Genomic DNA, 10764 nt, shown 5'->3' on the forward strand with positions numbered 1-10764 from the left:
GGCGGAGATTCATCAAAGCCGGAACTAATCGAGCCGTTTGTGCCAGCCTGGGGAGAAAGGTATTTTATTAATGTAAATTATGTGAAAAATAATGTGTTTTTCAAACCACCAAGCATGAGAGCATGTTCTAGTACACCCCCAAAACAAAATCAAGACTTTGTAAAAGAGCATAATAGGACCCCTTTAAGAATGACCCTCTTTCTCTCAGTTGTTAATGCTTATATGTGTGCCTACCCAGGCAGTATTGTTTTGGAAAAACATAAAGTAGATCCAGATGATTATTGATGTATTTGTCTGCTCAGGACAGGAGCAGTGCTTTGGTGCTTCAGCAGTCTTTGCAGCTGGAATAATGATCTCCAGATGGCGCCACTTCATCATCAAACACTGCTGAAATAAGCCCGTTTAATAAGTTTGAGTAGAACATTCGCTCTGACGAATATAACACAAAGAAATCGATCATATATATATTTCACTTGGAAAAGTCATATTCATTTGAATGAAGTCAAACTGATGGCATATTTAGGACTAGTCCGTCCAGTTAAACACTTGTGTTAAATTGTGATGTCTCATAGCAACATAAATATGAACAGGGACATTCCAAAAATAAATGCCCAATAGGAAAGAGCAGGTGTAGACAGAGTTGCTCGGCACACAGAGGCTACTGCTGTGACTGACACTCCAGCCGCTGGAGACACTGATCGAGACCACACACAGCAGCTGCGCCTATTGGCTGCTTCCCTCTGACGTCACGGCGTTTCTGTCGCGTCGCGTCGCGTCTCGAGTGTGGCCGGAGGAGCGCGAGCGCGTCGGTGCTCATCACTCGGCTCTTGCGCGCTTCTGTGAAACTAACGCTCATGCAGCGGACCCCATGTGTTTGGACCGAGCGCAGACTTTTGATTAGAAGTGGTAAGTTGTATTTTTTGTGACTCTCTTTGCATTATATAAACTGCCTCAGGAATGAACTGTTCTGCTAGAACTATTGTGTGCACGGACTAAAGTGAATTTAATAAGGTCAAACGCGTCTGATTAAATATGAATATTTAAAACATGCTGATACATTTTCAGGTGTCCGGATAAGAAGATGTGTTTGGTGTGTGTTTGGTTCATTTGGTGTGTTTTAATCTCAGATTTACATACTCATCTGTGATGCTGCTGAAAGTCTTGTGTGCCATAAGAGAGAAAGTGTGTGTGAGAGTGTGTGAGTGAGAGAGTGTGTGAGTGTAAGTGTGTGTGAGTGTGTGAGTGAGAGAGTGTGTGTGTGTGTGTGTGAGTGAGAGAGAGGGAGAGAGAGTGTGTGAGTGTGAGAGAGTGTGTGTGTGTGAGAGTGAGTGTAAGTGTGTGTGAGTGTGAGAGAGAAAGTGTGTGTGAGAGTGAGTGTGTGAGAGTGTGAGTGTGAGAGTGAGTGAGTGAGTGTGTGTGAGAGAGAGAGAGAGAGTGTGAGTGAGTGTGTGTGAGAGAGAGAGAGAGAGTGTGTGTGTGTGTGTGAGTGAGAGAGAGGGAGAGAGAGTGTGTGAGTGTGAGAGAGTGTGTGTGAGTGTATCATCGGCATAACAGTGGCAACTAATCCCGTATTTCCTAATAATATTACCAAGTGGCAACATGTATATCGAAAATAGCAGAGGACCTAGGACAGATCCTTGTGGCACTCCATGTTTTACTGGTGATAATTGAGATGACTCCCCATTTAAATGAACAATGTGGTAGCGATCGGACAGGTAGGATCTAAACCATCTTAAAGCCTGCCCTTGGATACCTGTATAGTTTTGTAATCGATCTATGAGTATGTCATGATCTATAGTATCGAATGCAGCACTAAGATCAAGTAAAACTAGCAATGAGACACAGCCTTGGTCTGACGCAAATGTAGCAGTGTGTCTCCTGCAGGCCCGGTTCTTGACGGCTATAGAAGGGTGGGCTGGCAGATATCCTGGGTGGGCATTTTTTAGTCGTCATATCACATAGTCTAGAAGATGTTTATACTGTACATATTGCTATATTAAGTATATTATATTTACACTGAAAAAGCTTTCACGGGCAGCCTAAAAAATCATGCACTTTCCCTGCAAAATAAACTTTTTTTCCTTTATTAAATAGTAAAAAAAGCCCTCTTTGTTCTCTTTCTCTGGATCATTGTTTCTACGCTGGTGACTCTCTTCAGCTAACTTTTTTATTTAAACAAGGCTGTAATCATGTCTAGAACATTGGAGGAACTAATTGGATTTAGGATTTAGGGGAATAAATTAAAAGAAGACAAAAAACAGTAAAAGAACAAGAATAAGAATTTTTGTAATCAACCTGAACTGCAAATAATATTTTTATTTTAAAATATGCACCCATTCAATTTCAGTTGTATTGTTGAAAACGCAAAAAAATGCTATTGCTGTCATAATCAATTATAACTTATATGAATCATGTAAATGGCGGACCTACACAGTTTGCATCACTGGATATTGTTATTTGTTTATGTCGGGGAACGCTAAGTTTCTTATACAGTCGAGCCGACTGTTGCTATAGTAACGAACGCAACTTTCATCGCACAAGCTCTTTACATTCAGTTATCATTCTTACATTCAGCATTAATAGCAAGCCAAAAGGGGTAAGCTTTCAACTGAACTGTATAGCCTACATGCATTTTAGATGCTTATTATTATGCTCTTGCCCTGTCCATGCAATGAATGCACGTTATTATATTAGCAGGTTTTTTAGAACATTAAAATTGCTCAGGTAATTTCAGTGGTAGGCTTTGATACATATTCATATAGTCTATTAAACTCCCCGTAATAGCATGCAAATATTTCTGCCTGTTTTCACTCGCTGTCAGCCTCTGCTTTTCTGCAACAGACTGAAGCTCCGCGTGAATTCAGCGCGCCTTGCTTTCAGCTGATAAAAGAAAAATGCTGCAATTTTCTGGTGTTATCTTATGATTGTTGGGGCAGTCTCCAGCTATATCTTAAACTTCTCAAAATACAGTCCGCTTCAGAATAGTTTTAATCACTGCATTTCACAAATGAAAGCAATCTTTATCTAATTCTGGGCTCCGCTCACCCCTGCCCGTGTCTGGAGCTGGCCCGGTCTCTTGTATGATGCCTGTTACCAAATGATTATCATATTACACGTCTGTTTGTTAAGGCGAGCGGTCTGATGCTCCATCTGCTTGCAATAAAAACAGCATTATTCCCTTCATAATTACAGGGTTTGTCATAGACCAATGTTTCTGAGATCAAAATAAGAAGTGGAGAAAGTTTAGCATCCTGTGGCAGCTGAACGTGGATCTCGTCTTCGTCTCGGCTGATGATCTGATGAGGTCCAGAAAGGCTTGACCATGTCACTCTGAGTCCAGCTCTGGAGCAGGAGTGTCAGACTCAGTCTCTGCCTTGTTCAGTTTGTGTTCAAATTGCCTATAGGCCTGCACTTTTTTAGGTACGGTGACAATAACAAACTCCATCTATTTATATCTGGGAAGTCTGTTTAATCATGGTAGTTTAAACAGACTGTGCTAGTTTGTATTAAGAACTGGGCTGAATGCAGCATCACCTGCCTGTTTCCATGGCGATCAAGCTTGTCTCTTGACATTTGACGCTGATGTATCGATTTCTTACTAGATTGTGAAGTATATGTGTAACTAAATGTATATTGTGTTTTAAATACTTCTCTAGTGGTCGTGTTGGTTGGTTCTTCAGTGTGGCGGGGATGGGCGCCTCCGTGTTTGTGTAGCCGTGACTCCTGACTCATTACAACTAGGGATGCACCGATATGAAAATTTTGGCCGATACCGATAATTACATATCTCCACTTTTCTCTAAAGACATGAAAAGGAGAAGAATAGTGGGATTAACGTGAATAAAACTCATCCTCAAATTATGTTTGAAATGTGTGTATTGTTTTTTACAAACTGAATGCTTTTACTAGTATGCCGATGAATTTGAATGTCTGAAACCTAAAATAAGCATGATGCAGTTAAAACAGTGAAAACACCGTTTGACATCTTCTCTAAAATGTGTCCTAACAGATCCAGATGGGTTTATGTGCTGTTGTGTTTGTTCAGGACCGGTGTGTTCGTCTTGTGAGAAAGAGAATGAATATACTGTAAGTGCGTGTGTTTGCTGCTGAAAGGGACAATAGCGTTTGGAGTTGAGCGGTGTTGATTGACAGGGACACGTGTGTGTGTTTATTGGCCAGTTCGAGAGAAAGGCTGACGTCAGTGACCTACAAAGACGACCTCCGTCTGCTTTACGAAACATGAGCGATGAAAGGGCATGGATGCAGTTATTTTGGTGGCTAAACTCATTTATAGGAGTTTCCCATTCAGACGCTTCACAGTGTTCAAAGAAAGTCTAGCGTGATCGTCCCCTATTACTCGCACGTAAAGAGACACTCCTGTGCACACTATGCACACTACATGGGGCACCACCATTCTCACCTCCCTAGGGCCATCATGAATTAAACTGTGTAATGCACACCTAGCCATGGATTATGCATATTGTTCATTGAATGATGGATCAAGTATGACGTACTTCAAGTACACTAAAAGAAAAGAAAAAAAAATGGGTGTAGGATTTACTTTGAAACCAGTTCCACACAGAAATGACTAGTTTCACAAAGAATCGGCAAGTAACACAGTGAATAAAAACAGTCATGCTCTTCTCAAGAGAGGTGCTCATCATGTCTAGTAATGACATTCATACTCTCAGTCTTCACCCAGAGCATAGACTTGTCTGTACGTTAATATTTCAGAGAAACCTTTCCACTGTTACAGTTCACAACCGCAACGATGCTCTGTATGAATACTGTGGAGGAATGCATGTCAGTCTTTTCCTCTTCCTCTCTCAGATTAAGAGTGCAGTGTTATATTTCTCCCTCGAGTGTTCGAGGGCTCTTGAAGTGGCAGTAGACATGTATCTGTAGACACAACAGTGGTTTCCCGGCTCACTCTGACAGACAGAGCATGTGACTCTCCTCAAGCACTGACACCTGTGCTCATGCCAGTGTTTCACTTAAGACCGATGCTGCGGCTCAGTGTGCCTACTTATACTACGCCCTTGAAGTATGTGCTGTTTTGGTGAAGAAAAAGTACACACTTTTGAGTGTGTGGTAGAAGAGTAGGCAAGCTTTGGGACACACTATCACGTCTTTAACGGACGCTCTGTCGCATATATGATTCTATAATTGGAGATACATTTGGCATTGCAGAAAGCGAAGAAAAAAACTTTTCACTAACAGATTTTTTTTTCAGTATCTTATTGAAAACATATTTAATTTTAATAATTCAGTGCTTTCCAAACCCAAGTTACTTCCTTTTTTTTTTTACTTTTAATGAAAAAAACAGATGTCTTTATGGTATTGTTTGTCAACTCTGTTACGGACAAATTTGCCAATGTGTAGAAATAACAATAAATCATAACAGGAAAAATCCTTCTCGTTTCATCAGACCTTACATTCCATCACTTCATATTTCACCTATGCATACCTTAAAAATTAAAAAAATGCATATGTCTTCACAGAACTGTCCACTTGGAGCAAATATTTTTCATCTGAAAATGTATTATGTACAATATCCAGTTAAAAAAAGAAATGTTGTTGAAATATTATAAGGGTGCAAAAATAAATCAATAATGTTTATTAGATTTTAAACAACAATTTTATAGTTTTTTTGTGAAAATAGTTCATAAACAGAGTTGACCCTTTAAGTAACAGCATTGTAAAGTAACAGAATTATCCAGTGGACTGTCAATTCTGTTACACTGTTGTCAGCATTGTTACTCTACCCTGGTAACAGAGTTTGACGGTAACAGAATTGACTATTTTCTTTATTTTTTGCCAAAAACTCCTCTTGCTAGCATAAATGCTAAGAGCCCATGGCACTAATGAAATCATGATTAAAAGACTTTTAAATAACACAAAGTGTGATCAATGAAAAAAATCAGTTTTCCTTTTGATATTGTGGTAACAGTTCTGAAACTTTATAAAATAACTCTTGGTGTAAGAACTTTTAGATTCAAATATTTTCTAAGAGAGAGCACACAGACTTTTCAGGTCTTCAGGTCTTAACAGTGAGAGGAAGTGACATCATTTCCTGTATCTTACACAGTTGCGGGAGATAATTCCACTCATTTAAAGGCAAAGTATCAACGTAACGGAGTTGACGCAAGATTTACGGACACACATTTTTATAAAAAGTTTTTCTTAATGTTGTAGAATTAGGTAAATTACTCTTTAGGGCTTTTATAAATAAAATGAATGAAATATTACAAAAAGAAAAGTACAATAAAATATTTTGATTACACGATGATACATGATGGAAAAAATGCACTGACTAATTCGGACAACAAGAAATCATGATTTTCAGCTATTTAAGACACTTTTTGCAAAAATATTAAATTATGGACTGTAACGTCTTGTAATTCACAACAATGAGTAACACAATATTAAAATAATTAAAAATATAACCATTTGAAAAAAGCAGAAAAAAATAATGATTTCGGACACCAAATGTACCTGCAATTATAGAATCACTACCCTGTCACTGTAAACTGCCTGTCAGACATCTTGTCACAGTTAACATCCTCCACATTGCATTTCATTTAACTTCCTACCGTACTGGAGAGAAAAGAAGCAGCTCGTGATCTGCCAGTCGCGGGTCTCATATTTTCTGCATAATGATGCATTTAAAAGTTAACGAACAAACGGATGTTTATAAAAGTTTACATTGCTGTTGCAGATGAAATATAACACGGATAACAATAAATACATATTTTTTTACCAGGTTAAATGTTGAATATTAGTAACTCAAACCCCTTTTTCTAAGCCTCTCTACCTGACCGCCGGTCGCGCACATCCACCATGTTTGTAGTTTTAACGCGTTTTATTCGTGTTTGTAGTTCTGGACAGCATCCTTCACCAAAGCGCAATGGATTGTGGGCAATATTAGTCATCAGAGTGTGCACGGATCCACACTTATAAAATCTACCTAAAATAGTAGACCATCCGGGGACTTCTGGCATACTCTTTTCAACATACTATGTTTTGGGACACACTTACTCTAATCTCACATACTATTTAGGATGGATAGTGTGAACATTGAGACGCAGGGCTGGACTCGCAGCTCAGACGAGTGAAGCAGACGCAGTGTGTGATTTCTGCGGCTCTGAACACCTGTTCCCATCAGCTGTGCTGCAGTCTATCACCAGTAGTGTTAGTCTCTCTGACCGCACGTACTCAGCTACACTGCTTATTATGGGTTATTTTGTGTTGGATTTGTGTGGTCAGATTTCAGACTCCAGAAGCTACATTTGAGCCATAGTAAATGTTCAGTGAGAGCGTGAGGGTCACAGCAGCGGCCGATCGCTGAATCTCTTCGACACGCCTCCTTTATACCGCTCGCATACATTTGGAAGGTCTTCCAGTTTTGTGTAATTGCACACATCATTATGTCGTATCACTGTTCATGTCACCACTACACTGTGGCTGTTTGTTGTTATAACACGGATAACAATAAATACATATTTTTTTACCAGGTTAAATGTTGAATATTAGTAACTCAAACCCCTTTTTCTAAGCCTCTCTACCTGACCGCCGGTCGCGCACATCCACCATGTTTGTAGTTTTAACGCGTTTTATTCGTGTTTGTAGTTCTGGACAGCATCCTTCACCAAAGCGCAATGGATTGTGGGCAATATTAGTCATCAGAGTGTGCACGGATCCACACTTATAAAATCTACCTAAAATAGTAGACCATCCGGGGACTTCTGGCATACTCTTTTCAACATACTATGTTTTGGGACACACTTACTCTAATCTCACATACTATTTAGGATGGATAGTGTGAACATTGAGACGCAGGGCTGGACTCGCAGCTCAGACGAGTGAAGCAGACGCAGTGTGTGATTTCTGCGGCTCTGAACACCTGTTCCCATCAGCTGTGCTGCAGTCTATCACCAGTAGTGTTAGTCTCTCTGACCGCACGTACTCAGCTACACTGCTTATTATGGGTTATTTTGTGTTGGATTTGTGTGGTCAGATTTCAGACTCCAGAAGCTACATTTGAGCCATAGTAAATGTTCAGTGAGAGCGTGAGGGTCACAGCAGCGGCCGATCGCTGAATCTCTTCGACACGCCTCCTTTATACCGCTCGCATACATTTGGAAGGTCTTCCAGTTTTGTGTAATTGCACACATCATTATGTCGTATCACTGTTCATGTCACCACTACACTGTGGCTGTTTGTTGTTGTTTTTCTGAAAAAGTACTTTAGAAATTACTTTTCAGTACAGCTAAAGACACACGTAAGAAAATATGGTTTAATTAAAAAGATGAGATGAGATTAGATGAAGCTCTTGAAAAGGTTTTGTTTAATATCAGTTTAATTATGGACTATGATGAGAGTTAATATACAGTAGGGTGAGTCTGGAGCTGCCAGTTCCTGTACATTCACAGTGCATTTCATTTCACGTAGAGCTCATTATACGTTCAGATAGACTGGATGTGATGAACACTGGGTCTGTGAAGGAGGAGTCTGCTTTAGCTGTGATAGGCTGAGCTTGCAGTCCACAGTGAGGTCAGGGATGCTCATCATGACCATCGGAGTCTCTTGCTCTCTTCTGCAGACAGAGATTTTGCACTAAACTGAAGCGAAATAGCACTAGATCTAGTGTTCATCATTTTTAATTTTGCACAAGCGTTCCTTGTCATCAGCTGTTGAGAAACAGACTTCAGAATAAACTGTTTGATTGGTTTAGATGTTTGGGACATTCAGGGGTGTCATGCAGAGAATGAATCTAATCTTTCAAGGGCCAGATGATGCTAAAAATCTGGTGTGGATGACCCAAGCCAAAAAATGACCATGTGTTAAAAAAACTATAACACACTATACACTATGCACTTGTATGAATTTTGTATGATTATTTTGTCAATCAACATCAGAGTCTGATCGCGCCTGAAGTGTCCAATTTCCAAAGCATGTTGTGTTTTTCAGTTACTGAAGTGCACTTTTTTCAGCGTGAATGTTCAGTGTGAACACACGACTCACACTATACTACAAATGGCTTAAGTATGCAAACTGGGTGCACCTCATGAAATACATCATCAATAAAAAAAGGAAAAGAGCCCCTGCAAATATGACTTCAAACCTGTGTTGTACAATTGGGAATAACGCTTCTGTTGACACAAGCAGTGCTTAAAAATCGTGCAGAAGTACTCAGTTGTTTTGTGTTAACTGGGACAGAGAGGTGGGATGAGTTCACGCTCTCAGAGTTGGGGTTCAGAGGCTCAGGCGCCTGCAGTATACAGCCGTCTCAGACCGCAGCAGCTCTCGTGTTTGTGTACCGCCGCAGTTGTTGAGAGCTTTGTGAGTGCAGCTGTGTTACATTAGCTGAGTGAAAGTGATGTTTTCCAGTGCTGCTTACCTTCTGCGAGCGTTCATCCGTGAGCCCTGCTTTCACAGGTCAGCCATGACACACTACACAGAGATTAACACTGAATACGCTGATAACCCAGCTGGTTTAAGCTGGTTATGAGCTGGTCCTGAGCAGGAGCTAGCTCAAACCAGATGCCATGCTTCAAAACGTACCTAACCAGCATATGTTGGCTTTTTCAACCTTCTGTGACCGTTCAACTGCTTGTTGATGAGCAGTATGGTCACTGTGGGCGAGCTGCTTGAATCTTTGTTCTTCTACGCTGGTCGTCTCTGAGAGACGGATGTGTGTAGCTGTCTGTTATTGCTGTGAAACTCTGGGGATGGACACTGAGCTCTGGATCTGACCCATCAGTCTGGGTTAAAATGGCTCTAAACTTACAGGACAGTTGGGGCTCTCTACAGAAGGAGAGAGCTATTAGCTGCTGTTATTGCAGTGAAGAACAGCATGTGTGGTCTGCAGGATTTCCACACTTTCTCTGCTGTTTGACTCGCAGTCACAGCGTCTCTGACAAGTGTACTTCTACTAGGGCTGGACCAGAATATTCGATTATTTGAATATTCGTTTGGTGGGTTGACATTCGATTTTCAATTTTGAGATTCGAATATTCTTTTCTTTCTTTTTTTCTCGAACACCTGGCATCCCCCGCGAAACGGTTCTCATTCGTGCTTGAATATGAATCGCCCATGAGTGAATGTCATGAACATCATGATTCAGTTCATCTGGAAGCACTTTAAATTGAGTGAGGACAAGACAAAGGCAGTGTGCCAAATATGCGATTTGATACTGGCCTACCACAACAGCACATCAAGTTTGTAAAATCACCTGAGTTCTGTAAGTAGTACACCTATAGTATATTGTTGGTGTAAAAAAAACGAGCTGCTTTTATCCACCATGTTAATCAGTCATTTTACACATGATAAAAACATGCACTTAATTTGCTTGGAAAATACTTGCGAATACGGCAGTCATAAAAAAACGTACAGTAGCCCAGCCTAATAATAATTTGTCTATATTAAAAGTATTGCTCTTAACAGACCTGTGTGTTTTGTATCACTAGTGCAGTGTCCCTTCTCGGAGCATGTAAGCCCTGCCCGCGTGAGGTGCGCCACTTCCGGCTCGCGCTGCTCTGTAGTTTATTAAGTTTATTAATTCTGAATGTGTCGCATGTCCATATTGCACCAAAATGTGACACTGTACTCCCTTGGGTCCGCAGCAACACACCCGCCATACGGGAAGTCGATTGGATGAACGGTTCTCAACACAATAAAAATGCAAACAGACAAACAGAGATTCCTGTCTTTATTATAGAGAAGAATATGTTCAGCCCCCTCCCTCCGAAGCTTCGAATATTC

The 10764-nt window shown here is 40.4% G+C and overlaps 1 protein-coding gene across 1 annotated transcript in view; it reads left to right on the forward strand.

Annotated features, from left to right (window-relative positions):
- The first annotated feature begins 794 nt into the window (after window positions 1–794).
- The window catches only part of megf10 (multiple EGF-like-domains 10), a 70261-nt gene continuing 60291 nt past the window's right edge, over window positions 795–10764 (forward strand). Inside the window, exon 1 of the mRNA XM_016251135.1 lies at window positions 795–906. The gene's annotated coding sequence lies outside the window, so the exon portion shown is untranslated. The remainder of the gene's footprint in view (window positions 907–10764) is intronic.

Source organism: Sinocyclocheilus grahami, unplaced genomic scaffold (genome assembly GCF_001515645.1).
Source record: "Sinocyclocheilus grahami isolate Dianchi unplaced genomic scaffold, SAMN03320097.WGS_v1.1 scaffold1031.1, whole genome shotgun sequence".
Lineage (NCBI taxonomy): Eukaryota > Metazoa > Chordata > Actinopteri > Cypriniformes > Cyprinidae > Sinocyclocheilus > Sinocyclocheilus grahami.